At 33.3% G+C, this 15,406-nt stretch overlaps 1 pseudogene; it reads right to left on the bottom strand.

The window, feature by feature from the left end:
• LOC100483149 overlaps positions 1–9,042 on the bottom strand; it is a 64,537-nt pseudogene extending 55,495 nt beyond the window's left edge.
• Positions 9,043–15,406: the final 6,364 nt, after the last annotated feature.

The following is a 15,406-nucleotide window of genomic DNA, read 5'->3' as shown; positions in this document are numbered from 1 at the left end:
TGTTAAACAAGGCCTAGAGACATCATATAGTCTATAAAGATTAAAAAATTGCATAACAGCAGAAAGAATTGTTATTTTCAGATAATGCTTATTGAGAATAAATAAAAATATTTAGACTTATTTATTTCAGATTAAGGCAATAAAACATGTTTGACTATCACAATTTTAATATATTTGTAACTCTATTATAAAAATTAAAATTATAGTAATAATAACTTTTTAAGTCACATCAATAGATTTCTATTGTTAATAAAGAATGGGTACTAGAATGTCAAGGGTAAAATATGCTAGCTTAACAGAAATAAGCACTCACTTGAATTCTCCTAAGGCTTTGTTTTCCCTTGGGGCACCTGAGCGGCTCAGTTGGTTAAGAGGCTGACTGTTGATTTTGGCTCAGGTCCTGATATCAGGGTCCTGGGATTGAGCCCTGTGTCAGACTTAATGCTCAGCAGGGCATTAGTTTGAGGATTCTCTCCTTTTCCCTCTGCCCCTCCCCTAGCTCTTGTATGCTCTCTTTCTTTTTCTCTCTTAAATAAATAAATAAATCTTAAAAAAAAAAAAAAGACCTTGTTTTCCCAAACATAGATATAAAAATGCCACTGTCCTTAAGACTAAATGGCAAAATAAGGGGGGGGGGGAAGGCCAAATAAGCAAAGCAATTCTAAAATGATCTTATTAAAATATTTGAGTCTTTCAACTCTCATTTCTTTTTCTTTTTTAATTTTTCTTATTTAAAAAAGAAAACTCTTGTTACTTTTTGCTTTTTGGCTGGGAGTAGGAGAGGGCAAATTTGAGAATTGAATTTGATGATTTTTCTTACTGTCACAAATGAGCTATAGGTTTCATTATCATTTTATGAACTTAAATCCTCAGGCAATGGGTTCGTGAAGAGAGTACAATTTAAACCTAAATATTTGAAATAAACATAACTATGTTATGCTATGTTATATAACTATGATATATTGAAAGAAAGGGAACAGAATCAGCGTCTAATTAACCTTAAAGTTATTTTGCCATTAAAGTTATTTTGTTTTGTGAGTTTACCATGTACACCCAAAATTATTTTGAAGTTGTCTATACATTAAGCAATTTCAACACTTTTTAAAAAAAATTTTTATTATGTTATCTTAGTCACCATACAATACATCGTTAGTTTTTGTTGTAGTGTTCCATGATTCATTGTTTGCGTATAACACCCAGTGCTCCATGCAATACATGCCCTCCTTAATATCCATCACTGGCCTAACCCAATCCCCCAGCTCCCTCTCCTCTGAAACCCTCAGTTTGTTTCCCAGAGTCCATAGTCTCTCATGGTAGGTGAAGGAATGGAATAATGAAGGGGGGTAAACAGATGAGGGAATGAACCAATTTCAACACTTCTGCTCTTACTGCTGCTTTCACCACCAAGACTCTATTTTATTTTTCCCTTTGTAACAACCACTATGCCAAATGGGATGTAATTTGCTTTTGACCTGTTTATAAATGCTATATTGAGACCAGGACATGAGACATGTTACATTGGTATATTTCACAGGGATATAAAGACAAATGTTTTAAGAAGAAAAAAATAATAAAAATCAAACCATTATTTTAAGAGGTTTTGTTTTATGTATATAATCATTGAAAAGTGGGTTCAGCTATATATGCTACATTAGTTATAAGATTCACTATGAGGAAAGCAAAAGACTTCATTAGGGAATATAGACTATTATACTTGTAATTTTGACTTTGACAAATAGTATTGTGTTCTACTTTAGGAAAGCCGTATTTTATAGGTAATTAAATAACCAACCAGATTCTTCAGTAGAAATTAATATATATTTGGCGCTTGGGTGGCTCAGTCTATTGAATGTCTGCCTTTAGCTCAGGTCATGATCCCAGGGTCCTGGGATCAAGTCCCACATCAGGCTCCCTGCTCCATGGGGAGCCTGCTTTTCCCTCTCCCATTGCCTGCTGCTCCCCCTGCTTGTGCACTCTCTCTCTGTCCAATAAGTAAATAAATAAAATCCTAAAAAAAAAAAAGAAATTAGTATATATCTTATAGGTACCATGGAGCATTTTTTTAATTTAAAAAAAATGAAATTGGATTCATCAGCCAGATTTTAAAAATCCTGAAGTTAAATAATATCTCTACCTCTGTACGAAAGTTTGAGCATTTATGTCAAATCATCTTTATCAGTAGTGTATTCTAAATTTCATTTCCCTAATGTGANATAATATCTCTACCTCTGTACGAAAGTTTGAGCATTTATGTCAAATCATCTTTATCAGTAGTGTATTCTAAATTTCATTTCCATAATGTGATGAAATTTGGAGATTGGGTCTTTGGGAGTTAGATTTAGGTAAGGTTATGAGAGTGGGGCCTTCCTGATGAAATTAGTATAACTTTCTAAGAACATACACCAGAAAGCTTGCTTTCTCTCTATTTTTTTCCTGCCATATGCGGACACAGCATAAAGATGGCCATCTAAAGAGCCAAGAAGAGAGCCTCCACTGGAAACTAACCGTATTAAAACCTTGATTTTGACTTCCAGCCTCCAGAACTGTGAGAAAATAAATGTCTGTTGCTTAAACCACCCAGCCTATGGTATTTTGTTATGGCAGCCCAAGTTGACTAAGAAACTAATCCTTCATATCATTATTACTTAATAGTTCAGTTCTGTCTTGTTTCCTCAACTATGTATGTGTGGGTATATGTGTATATTTGAAATCCAGTTATAATGGAGAAATAAGGATTGGATTTTCCTTCTGCCTGGAAAGAAACGGAAAATAGATAAAACTCATGAAACAATACTTTTCAAAACACTAGATATCACCAATGAACAACAGCAATCCCTAAGTACTGAAAATAAGGTAAGCACAAAAATGTACTTGAGAGAGTTTCCAAGAAACTGTTCAAGGAGAGGGAATAGAGAGGAAGACTGGAAGACTCCCTGAATTGATAGGACAGCATTGAGAATTGAAGGAGAACAAAACTGCTTAAGATCACAGACCACAGTACTAGCAGGTAGAGTGTTCCACTAAAACAGAACCCCAGGGGGCGCCTGCGTGGCTCGGTTGGTTAAGTGCCTTCAACTCAGGTCCTGATCTCAGGGTCCTGGGATTGATTGAGCCTGGCTTTGGACTCCCTGCTGGCAGGGAACCTGCTTCTCCCTCTCCTCCCTGCTACTGGTCTTTCTCATTATCTCTCTCTCTCTCTTTCTCCATCCCCCTCCCTCTCCCTCTCTTTCAAATAAAAATAAATAAGAATCCTTAAAAAAAAAAAAAAAAAGAATTCCAGAAACTTGCAGCAGTAATCCTGGAAAAATTAGTTGATTATTAATAAACATGTGCACGTAAGAAAGCTATCAGAGGGCAGGAACAGAAGTAGCAGTTATGATTAGAAGAGATGGTCACTGACATTCACACCAAGCACAATGTTTTTTTCTACCAGCCACAGCAGAATTCCTCATATTTCAAGGACATGACATTGAGTCAAAAGCTTATCCAGATGCTGCCCCAGTGGTGGGAAATAATAGCTTTACACTAAATGCTGTTATGGGCCCAAAAATGTACCTTGAAAACCAGACCAAAAAAAAAAANAACCAAAAAAAAAAAAAAAAAATCAAACAGTGTTCATGTAATTTAACTCCATTACAAAAAAAGCTCAAGAATATTTATTTATAGGCATACAAAAATATCAAACACACAAAAAAGTAAAATTTCTAATCTCTGGAATCCAATCAAAGCTTACTAGGAATGCAAGAGGCAGGAAAACATGATCAATAAATAAACTGAGTCATAACTCTTTCAAATAATAGAATTAGCTGAAAAACATTTAAAAACATAATAAAGTATAATGAAAGTTCCATATCTTCAAAAATAAATATATACAAATGTGTATTGTGAAATATATATTTCATAATGAAAGCAGGATATAGCGATAAAAAACTACCTTAAACAAAATACAGAAAGAATTTTTTTTTTTTGTAATGTAGGCTCCAGGGGATGCCTGGGTGGCTCAGTCGATTAAGTATTTGCCTTCGGCTCAAGTCATGATTCCAGGGTCCTGGGAAAAAGTCCTGCACTGGGCTCCTTGCTCAGCAGAGATCCTGCTTCTCCCTCTATTTGCTGCTCCCCCTGCTTGTGCTCACTCTCTCTCTCTCTCTCTCTGAGATACACATAAATAAAATCTTAAAAATAAATAAACAAATAAATAAAGTAGGATCCATGCCCACTGTGGAGCCCAATACTGGGCTTGAGCTCATAACCCTGAGATCAAGATCTGAGCTGAAATCAAGAGTCAGATTCTTAACTGACTGCGTTACCCAGGCACCTGAAGAAAACAAAATTTTTTAAGAGTAACTGTAAAACAACTTCAAGCATCTTACTGTACATGTAATTGCTGTTCCCATAAAATAAGGACGGGATCAAAGAAACTATTTGAAGAAAATGGTAGAAAGGCGGCAAATTTAATGAACATTATGAAACCACAGATGAAGAATCTTAACATACACTAAGTACAAGAAACATGAAGAAAATTACAACTTAGGAGGATTTCTAGTCCATATTGTACTGTGGGGAAGAGCAATACAGGATAAACCTAGTGTCGCTATATTGTCAAACTGCAAAAAACATGATAAAGTGAAGATATTCATAGCGGTTAAATGAAACAAGTTAGGTCCAGAGGAACAAAAATATGGATGACAACAGATTTCTTATCAGAAATTTCTCCAATTATGAGACAGAAGAACAACTTCTTTAAATTACTGCAAGTTAGCCAAAAAAAGTCAACTGAGAATTTTTTACCCAGAAAAGTTACTTTTCAAAGTATAAAGCGAAAGCCAGACTTTCTTCATACATACAATTATACTGATAAGGGGAAAGAACACAAGTCCCAAAATGCCAATATCATGAATAACAGAGGTGACATCACCAAAGTTTTTGAAAAGATAAAGATATATTACAAGTAATTTTATGCCAATGAATTTGACAACTCAGATTAAGTGAACAAATTCCATGAAAAATACAAACCACCAAAAGATACTAAAAAAAAAAAAACAAAACTGGGAAATTTAATAGACTGATACCTATCAAAGGAATTGACTTACTATTTTAAAAATGTTAAAAGGAAACCTAGACTTTGGTGTTTTCATTAGTAAATTCTTCCAAATATTTGAAAAAGAAGCCAAATTCTACACAGACATCTATGAGATACTTACCAGTGAAATAAAGGAAGAAATTAATAAAAGGAAAGCAAATTGGGACAAAAAGAAGTATGGGTTTTTCTTCACAGAGGAAATGATCAACTATGTAGGGAATCTGACTGAAACTGTAAAGAGTTATTGTAATTAATAACTTAGTTTAGTAAGACTGCAAGTGATAAAAACAAAGAAAGTCAATCTATCAACAAAGAATCAGAAAATTAAAACATATTGCCTTTTATGACAAACAAAACAATATGAAGGGTAAATCTGACAAAGTATATCAGATATCTGCACAACAAAAGCTATAAAACAAAGATGAGAGTAATTAAAGACCAAAATAAAATGAGAGCATTACTGTGTTCATGGGTTACAAGATGCAAAAAGTCTATTCTCTACAAGTTCATCTATACAATCAACATAATTCCAACTGAAATCTCAGTAAGCTTTTGCATTGAAACTGACAAACTAAAATTAAAATTAAAATGGAAATGCAAAGAACCTAGAGTAGCCAAATCAATAATTAAAAAAAAATTAAGAAAACTAACACTGCCAGATTTTAAGACATTCTAAACCCACAATAAATAAGATAATGAAGTATTGGTATAAAGATAAACAAATAGGTCAATGGCACATCACAGAGAGCCTAGAAATAGGTCCGATTACATACAAGCAGCTGATTTTTGACAGATGTATCAAGATGAGTGTTAGAAAAGGCTATTCCTTACAGCTAAGGGTATTAGAAAATATATACTGGGTCCACACCTTGCACCAAATACTAAAATCAACTCTAAGTAGATCATAAATCTAAATAGGAAAACTATACTACTATACGTTCTAGAATAAAACATAAGACAAACCGTGATCTTGGGTAAAACAAAGGTGTATGAGCTATGCCATCAAAAGTATGTGTCTTAATCTATTTTTATCCATTTACCTATCTATATGAGATATATAAGTGAACAAAAAGACAATTGACAAACTAGGATAAATTATTTACAAATCACATTTCTCAAAAATAATTTGTACTCAAAATACGTATTAAAATCTCAGACTCCATGATAAGAAAACAGTCCAATAAATATTGGGGAAACATTTAAGTAGACATGTCACCAAAAAAGGTATGTGGAACCAAATAATCACATGAAAATGTGCTCAGCAACATTAGTCATTAGGGAAATATGAAATAAAACCATAATGAGATACTTCTTCACTCCCATTAAAATAGCTAAAACCAAAAAGACCAATCATACCAAGTGTTGACAAAGATGTGGAGGAACTTCAACTCTCATAGCCTGCCGGTGGGAATGTAAAATTGCACAACTACTTTGCCAAACAGTTATATATACGTTTACCATATGAAGCAGCCATTCCACTCCTTGGGATTTAACCAAGAGAAAAGAAAGCATATGTGCATACAAAGACTCAGTGAATGCTCATCACAACCTCATTTGTAATAACCAAAATCTGGAGACATAAATGTCTCTCAACACATATGTGGTTTAAAAAAAAACCAAAATTGTTATATATTCATAGAAAGCAATAATATGTGGCAATAAAAAAGAAAAAAAATAAACTGTTGGTACATGCTCTGATAGGGATAAATTGAAAGATAATTATGCTAAATGAAAGGAGCTAGACAAGAAACAGTATGATACTATTCTTGCAAAATATCTAGATATACAAAGTGATTTTATAATACCAGACATCAGCTAAAGATGGAAGGTAGAGAGCACTATTAAGGAGGGATTACAAAACAGAAAAAGGAAACTTTTCCAGATACTGGTCATGTCAACTACCTTGATTTTGCTGATGGTTGCGTAGTATATTTTTATATCAAACCATATTAAAATTTACATTCTAAATAGGTGTAGAAATTTATATGTCAATTATACTTCAATAACGGAGTTATTTACAATTAAATGAGAATATTAAGATACTTGATAATCCTCTAAAATATATTTTCTTCTATTTCTTCTCATCATTCTTGCTTGTATCATTGTTTCAATAAGATCTCCTAGAGATTAGTCTTAAGAAACTGATATCTGGCTACAATGATGCACACCTGTCACTAGGTAAAGAAGTATTAAGGAAAAAAAATACAAAAAATGTGGACTTCCTAAAAGAGGAATTTGTGATGCAAATTAGCCTAAACTGAAGTGGCAAAATATATGTACTAGAAGAGCAAAGATCATTTGAGTTTTTTAAATATGAATTTGAACAGAAAAAAGGGAAAAAAAAAGAATAATATGATTACTAATAGCAAAGAAAAACAGTAGAGTGTATCCAAGTGTGTGGTTTAATTTGTTATGTTTGCAAGATAATGATTTATGCTTTTATTCCACCACGAAAACCAAAAAAAAAAAAGAGAGAGAGGGAGAGCAGTCAACTTAAAATCTTAAAATTAAAAAAGAGAAAAATTTCACTTTTTATTCAAATTATGCATAATAATCAATTGAAGCTATATATATGTAAGTTCTTTATATGCTGAAAACAAGTGTGCAGAGAAGAATGTATTTTCTGCATTACCTTGAAGAGTGCTTCACACGTAGGTGTTTAAAAATAGTTATTGACTGGAATTGATAGGTTACTAATTCTATATATGAATCTGCAAAATTCAATAACCTCCTTCTATATTTCAAAATGATTGCTTGAAGATATGCTAAGAAAGTATCAATCTTTGAATTTATTTTACAGGTTCAGATGAAATTTAAAATGGGATAAATTCTAAAGCAAAATACTAATAACAGCTTCTAATTATACTCTTCTGTACTTGGATCCATTTTACCATCTATAAAGCTTCACTAAATCCATACTGTCCTCCATTCTTAGTGCCCCTACCAGTGAGGGCTAAGCATGTGTAATTTAGTAAAGGTTTGATAAACTAGTGTTTAATCCCCAAGTTCTGACTTTCATTTTGTTCTGCTTTTTGGAAAAGAAGAAGCTATTGCTTACTACATTAAGAATAGAAAAGTATCCTGACAAAGTTTAATGACAGAAATAACACAAAGTTGAGAGAGTGGAACTATAGAAAGATACATATATTTTAATCATTTAAAATTGAGCATCATTATATTTTTTTTCTTTTTTCCCCCTTATGTAAATTAATTGCCAATCAAATTGGAACAGTTTCCAAATATTTTATACTTCTCTGGTATATATTTATATTTTTAATAAAGATTTTATTTATTTGGCACACACACACACATAGAGAGAGAGAGAGGGAGAGAGAGAGAGAGCAAGCACAAGCAAGGGGAGCGGCAGGCAGAGGAGAAGCGATTTCTCCACTGAGCAAGGAGCTGGATGTGGAGTTCTATCCCAGAACTCTGGTATCCTGACCTGAGCTGAAGGCACTCAACCAACTGAGCCACCCAGGCGCCCCTCTGGTAAATCTTTGAAGAAAGGTTATTGCATTTGTATTTTATCTTTGGGAAATAGGTGATAAGAGAAAATTTTAAAAAGATACATCTTAATTATGATATTTATTTATGTCAGGTGTTGCATTATTAATTTATTGACTTCTCAAAACTGTGTCATTGATACTCTTGTTTGGTGTTTTGTTTGTTTTGTTTTGTAAATAGCATTTAGCTGCAATATTCTTAATATTAATAGCTAATAAGTGCTAAGAACTGAGGTATGAACCCAGGTCTTGGGTCTCTCTGACACCAAAGCCTATGTTCAAGCATATATTGCTTGCATTGTGTCTCTCCTAGAAGCAGATGAGGAGCTTGATGGAGTGCCTGACCATGGAATGAATGTGAGTGATACGTGCTTATTGTACTGGCTGAGAGAGATCTAGGGATGAAGTATTATAGGTGCTTTGATGGCAAAATTGAAGTCTTACCTCCACAAAAATCATCATTCCTAGCTCCACAGAGACAAGTTTATGTATTTTAAAATATACAAATCATGTTTATTCTGAGGAAATGTTTAAATTCTCAGTAAATATTTGTTATCTAAATCTGATTTCTGAAAAATCAGTCAGCAAGAAGTGAAGCAATGTAAGCAACAGATTTAGTCAAAGATTTACTTAGGATACACAGGGTATATTCCATATGTTAGAATTGTCTCAGTCCCATCCCTAACTTCAAATGTCCCTAATAAATCTACACCCTATTGGGGTCAATTCCCAAATTAAAGCATTAAAACCCAAAGGAATACAGCTGGAAAATTGCATTCTATCTATAATCTCACTTTACAGTTATGAATATTTTGGTATATATGCTTTATCTACATGTTTTGATTAAGTGCTTTATAGCAAATCCCATATATAAGGAAACTTTCTTCTAAATAATATAGCATGAAGCTCTTAAACGTAAAGATACTTTCTTACATAATGACAAATACGATGCCATTATTTTAATTAATAAAATTATCAGTCATTATCACCTAACACTTTGTCTAAATAGAAATATCTTTCTCCAAATATATTTTACATTTTGCTGTTTCAACAGAATCCTAACAGAGTCCAAAATTTGAACTCAATTGTGATGGTCTCATAAACTTTTAAGAAAAGACAATTTTAATATTAAATAAATAACTGAGTAAATAAGAACTCTTAAATTAAATAAATATATCATTAAAATAAACTCAACAATTATGTTTATCACTATAGCCTGGACCAGTGAAACTTTGTACCAGAAAGTCCCTGATTCCAGAAGGCTTTTGGGACCCTCCATTTCACTCCCAGCCCTATCAAATAATGAGGCTGAGGCCCAGAAAAGGTACATTAATTGTTCAAGATCACATAACTCTAAGAGTCAAAAGGAAGAGTTGCCAGTAAAACTTAGACCTCTGGACCCTCAGTTGAAGATTTCTGACATTATCCAGATGAAATTTTATCACCAGTGATTGAAGTATGGGCCACTATATAGTATTAAGGAATTTTGCTCAGAATATAAATACTACAAATAAGACAATTTCAACATATGATTGAGAAAATACATAAATGAATATAATGTGCCATAAATCATTGGCAACATACTATCTAATAACAACATCTATTAAGGGGTGCTGAATCTTATGTTTGAAATTTCATTTTGTATGATCTAATTTAATGTAATAGAGGAGTTTTCAGAACCAGACCATCAATCAAATCCATGACACATAGGCATGCACCAAATATTTTTCCTGTTAAAAAAGGATCTCCAATATGGTTATGAGACATTCAGTGTTCCTGGACCCATAGTCCACATTGGACTAGCCTCATCATTTTTTTTAAGGTTTTGTTTATTTATGTGACAGAGAGACAGCCAGCGAGAGAGGGAACACAGCAGGGGAGTGGGAGAGGAAGAAGCAGGCTCCCAGTAGAGGAGCCCGATGTGGGACTCGATGTGGGACTGGATCCCAGAACCCCAGGACCACGCCCTGAGCCAAAGGCAGATGCTTAAGGACTGCGCTACCCAGGTGCCTCTGGCTTCATCATTTTTATATTAGAAAAGAACAATCAGAAGATATTAAAATAAATTGCCTACTTCCACAATGATCAGAAAATCTCAATATTGATAGTTTTAAGAAGGGTCCAGAAAATGAATTTAAGCATAAAAATTGAAAGGATTTTATGTGTTGGACTGGGTGAAAACAAAAATAATCAAGTTTGTTTATAATAAATAGATGCAAATGTTGATTCTTGACATTTTATTATTTTCAGAACTTCTGAAAGAAGAAACACTGATTGAATTTCTTTGAATTGTAATGGCTTTACACAATGCCCTATGTTATTATCAAATAAATTTTGTCACTTGTAAGCTTCTTTTTTCTGCATCCAACTTTTGAAATCATACATCAGTGGGATAAATGAAGAACCTACTTAATTTCCCAAATCAAAGCCAAAAAAAGAGGTAACTCATCTTTTTGTTTGTTTGTTTGTTTTTTTAGTTTATTCTGCCTTTAAACAACAGATTTAAAGTCTGAGTCTAACTGTGTTAAGCAACAGTTTGACAGGAAACCTCAAAATGTAAAGATCTTGTGTTTTGGCTCGGTTTTGCACCGGCTGATTTACTGGTGCCCAGGTGTTACACTAAATCAGAACTAAATGGCCATTTGTTAGAAGATATGTCTCCAGCTCTGCACAATGGCTTTTCTAGTCCTTGCAGAGCAGACTTAATAAATAAACCCTGCACTCACACTAAAATCAGTCCCAAACTTTATTTTACCTTACAAAACAATCTGAATGCACACTTTTTTCAATAATATTGAAATAGGTGGCATTATGTTGTAGTATATTCTAGCTTAAAACAAGGATCAAAAGAGGTTCAAAACATTTTTATATCCCCATAAATATGCCTGGATTTGAATCCCAAAACAAATGTGACCAAAAGCAATTTATTTTTCTGAGGTAAAATAGAAATCACAGCAGTGGGGAAGGTAAAAATAAATGTCTAACAGGCCAGTTGTGATAAAAGAGAAAGTTCCAAAATTATAGCCAGAGATCCTAAATGTGAATGTCCATTTGATCTGGATTGAGTTGTTTGATATATTCTCTTAAGAAAATGGGAATATTAATACCTATTTTAGAACATCAAAAACACTTAGCAAGATGACTAATGTACGCTGAAGTGTCTCATACAGTGCCTGACATTGTAAATATTCAAAAAATACTGAGGAAGTTGAATAGTGCGATTTGAGATAGGTCACGGGCCCCTATTTAAACATGCCACCCCACACATAAAAAAACACATCACATCTAAGCACAATGAAAACCTGATGGGTCTATTGTAGAGCAGAAATCATCAGTATTTAAGTAGTCCCTTGATTCTGCATCTTAACTGCAATGTGGAATCAAAGTTCAGAAGGGAGTAATAGATCGTCAAAGTATCAAAAATATCCATACCTTGTAGTGGTGCAAAAGGTGGTAGGGCCAAAGGACAGGTGCTTACTACATAGTTTGGCCTTGAGTTAATTCTATAAAATATCAAATTCAACACATAGCAATTAAGTCAGAAGATGTGTATAGAGGCCATATTATGTTTTCATAAATCTGCCTTATTTCACAAACTTTATTCAGGTGACTATTCATTATTTTTGTATACCAATTATCACATACTGTAATTAGGAAAACAGTTACAAACACAGCTGTGCTTTCCAAATAATCCATATTTCAGTATATTTTTTTCCTATTCCTTTGTTGTTGTTTTTATTTACTTAAAACCCTTTTTAGTCACAGATCTATTAAGAATTTGATGAAAGGCATGCAAACTCTAGGCAGAAAAAAAAGTATAAAGAAATAAGATTTTCACATGCTTTTGAAAAAACTGGAAATAGAATTCTAGTATTTTATTTGAAGGAAAGCAGAAGTAAAAATGCAAAGGAGATAATCATGAATCCAGAATTAGAAAGAAACCAGTACTGCTAAATACCCAACCACCTCAACCATGGCACATCTCTGAGTGAATTAAACTATACACTGTATACCCCACACTCCTGATTGTTAAGGGGGGACGCTTAGTGTTAGAAGGAACCAGAACCAATCCAGGTTTAGCTTCCTCATCAATGAAATGGAGACAATAAAATTGTATTATTCTAAATATTAAATGAAACGCATATCCCAATCACTTAGTAACTGACTTAGAGAGAGCATACAGTAATTTACATGCATAAAGTGGAAGTATCCAACATTTGGGAATTTCCATGGTGGGTTAACTAACTCTAGAGCTGGGAACGTAACTCTTTTTCTTGAGCTCAGCTGAGCCCCTGACATCCTTCCTGCTTTATTCTTATCTCCTCATGCACTGGAGCCACGTCAGTCACAGCTCACTCCTTCACAGTCAATCCCTTCCCAACCATCCAGCCTAACATTTTGTTAATATAGCAAACTAGTTCATGCTAATGAGTTGAGTCAAGATGTTCCTTCCTCACCTCTCATCAAACCTCAGCTCTCTGATAGTCCTTTGTGTGTTTTAGGAGACAGAGGCTATTAAACTAGCTCTTCTCCATTCTCATTCTCATTCTTTAGTTCAATTCAATTAATGTTTACTAATCTGTTTTATGCCAAGCAATGTGCAAATGTTTACCAAGGAGAGATTCAATTGTGGACACAGCAAGGTAGAATATAATTANCTCCTTTGTGTGTTTTAGGAGACAGAGGCTATTAAACTAGCTCTTCTCCATTCTCATTCTTTAGTTCAATTCAATTAATGTTTACTAATCTGTTGTATGCCAAGCAATGTGCAAATGTTTACCAAGGAGAGATTCAATTGTGGACACAGCAAGGTAGAATATAATTACAAAAAGTTAAGGGCAAGCCCCTCAATAAAGTTAGTTAACTACAGTCATGAAGAGAACAGACTCTATAAGAAGAAATTGGCATTCTGTAAGAGGTGGAAAATTCTAATAAGTTAAATCACAGATTTTATGCATTATGACTTCCCAATAATAGGTAGAGTTTGGTAGATAATTTGGAAAAGGGACAAACAATTTGAATTAAAATCAAAGAAAAAACCAAATGTTTGAGAAAATTTGCAATTAACTCAAAGAAGATATTATACTTCAAAGGATTCCTTCATTTTTACTGCGTAAATAATTATTTCACTTTATCTTCCATGAAAATAAAATTATTTATTTATAAATACACACTAAACACTTTTTCTTTGAGTTAAGTAAACGTTAAGTGTTTGATCACTGAACTATAAAATGTATATGAGATTTTTTTTTAAGTTGAAGATTTTGGTGACATTTGAAATATTGAAGTGATAGATTTAATTCTGACTGCATGAAGGTTACTTCTTCAATGAGACGTATTTCAAATAGATGACACTGTTGAGTAACAAAAGGGATAAATATTTTGCTTTAAGTAACACAAATAATGTTATTCATCAACAAATGTACAAGAAACATGAAAGTACACAATCATATTCTTTTTCATAAACTGTCAGCTTGATTCTACTCCCCCAGAGGAGAGAAGATGCTTATAAATCTACCACAGTTACATGACAAGAGAATGTTTATCCTAGAGACTTGAGCACAAATCTTCCTTCTCATGAACTGTAACATCCAAACAGTGGCACAGAAGCAAGGAAACTTTCGAGGGCCACTTTTCCAACACTGTAGTCCTTTTCAGAATTACTTCATTTTGAAACACAATACACACATCTCAACAACTGCAACTAGAAACCGGAGTTTTTCCGGTTCAAACCAAACACAGACAAGCATCAATCGCAGGGACCTTCTTCAGGGAAAGCCCTCACGCTGATTATTGGGTATCTTTTGATGATTTTTTACTCCTCTGTGCTTAAGAATACAAGTGTAAGCAAATGTTAAACTTCATATAATCACATTTTATCTTTGTTTCAGTTAAAATTTTAAAATAACTGTCTGGAGCCCTATTAAAAAAAAAAAAACCTTGCCATTTTGATTTTACCCACAGTTCGTCTAGAAAGCAATAATCGTATCTATATCATAGGGCAATTTTGAGGAGTAAGTGAGTTTACAAACATCGATCACTTACTGGGTGCATTAAATATGAGTCATATGTAATATGTAGTCATATTAATAAGTAAAGACTTATATAATCCATTACACATTGCCATGGAGAAATTTATACAAGTTATCTGGTTTCTTTATATCAACATACAAAGACTACTTATTAGACTAAGAAAGACACATGAAAACAAACAAAAACTAATATTGGGTAAGTACAGCAGATAGGACATATGTTTTTCCTAAAATTAATTGTGTGAAACAGTATTTATTGAAATTTATAGGCTAGAAACATAACAGTACCACATTTTTGAGATGAGAAAATGGAGGGGTAAATATTAAATAATTTAATCCAGTAAACATGTATTAGATAATCTTCCTATAATTGTAAAAGATAATCATAATCTGTCAAAAATCATATGAGGTAAATTTTGAGTATCAATATACATAAGTCACATACTCACATTCATTTCATCGAAAAATATAAATATTGTTCGATTGTTTATCCAAATGAATAATTTTTCAAAATGATCAGACAGCTATGAACTATTTTATTTTATTTTTTTAAGAATTTATTTATTTATTTCACAGAGAGAAAGTGAGAGAGCACAAGCCGGGGGAGTGTCAAAGGGAGCAGGAGAAGCAGGACCTCCACTGAGCAGGGAGCCCTGTGCGGGGCTTGATCCCAGGACCCTGGGACCATGACCTGAGCCAAAGGCAGATGACACTTAATGCCTGAGCCACCCAGGCGACCTTATTAATTATTTTATAACTTAGTATATAGTTTGTGTTTCTACTCCATTAAA

This window comes from Ailuropoda melanoleuca, chromosome 3 (assembly GCF_002007445.2).
Source record: "Ailuropoda melanoleuca isolate Jingjing chromosome 3, ASM200744v2, whole genome shotgun sequence".
Lineage (NCBI taxonomy): Eukaryota > Metazoa > Chordata > Mammalia > Carnivora > Ursidae > Ailuropoda > Ailuropoda melanoleuca.
Note: the sequence above shows the minus strand (reverse complement) of the source record. Positions and strands in the feature narration are given on the sequence as shown.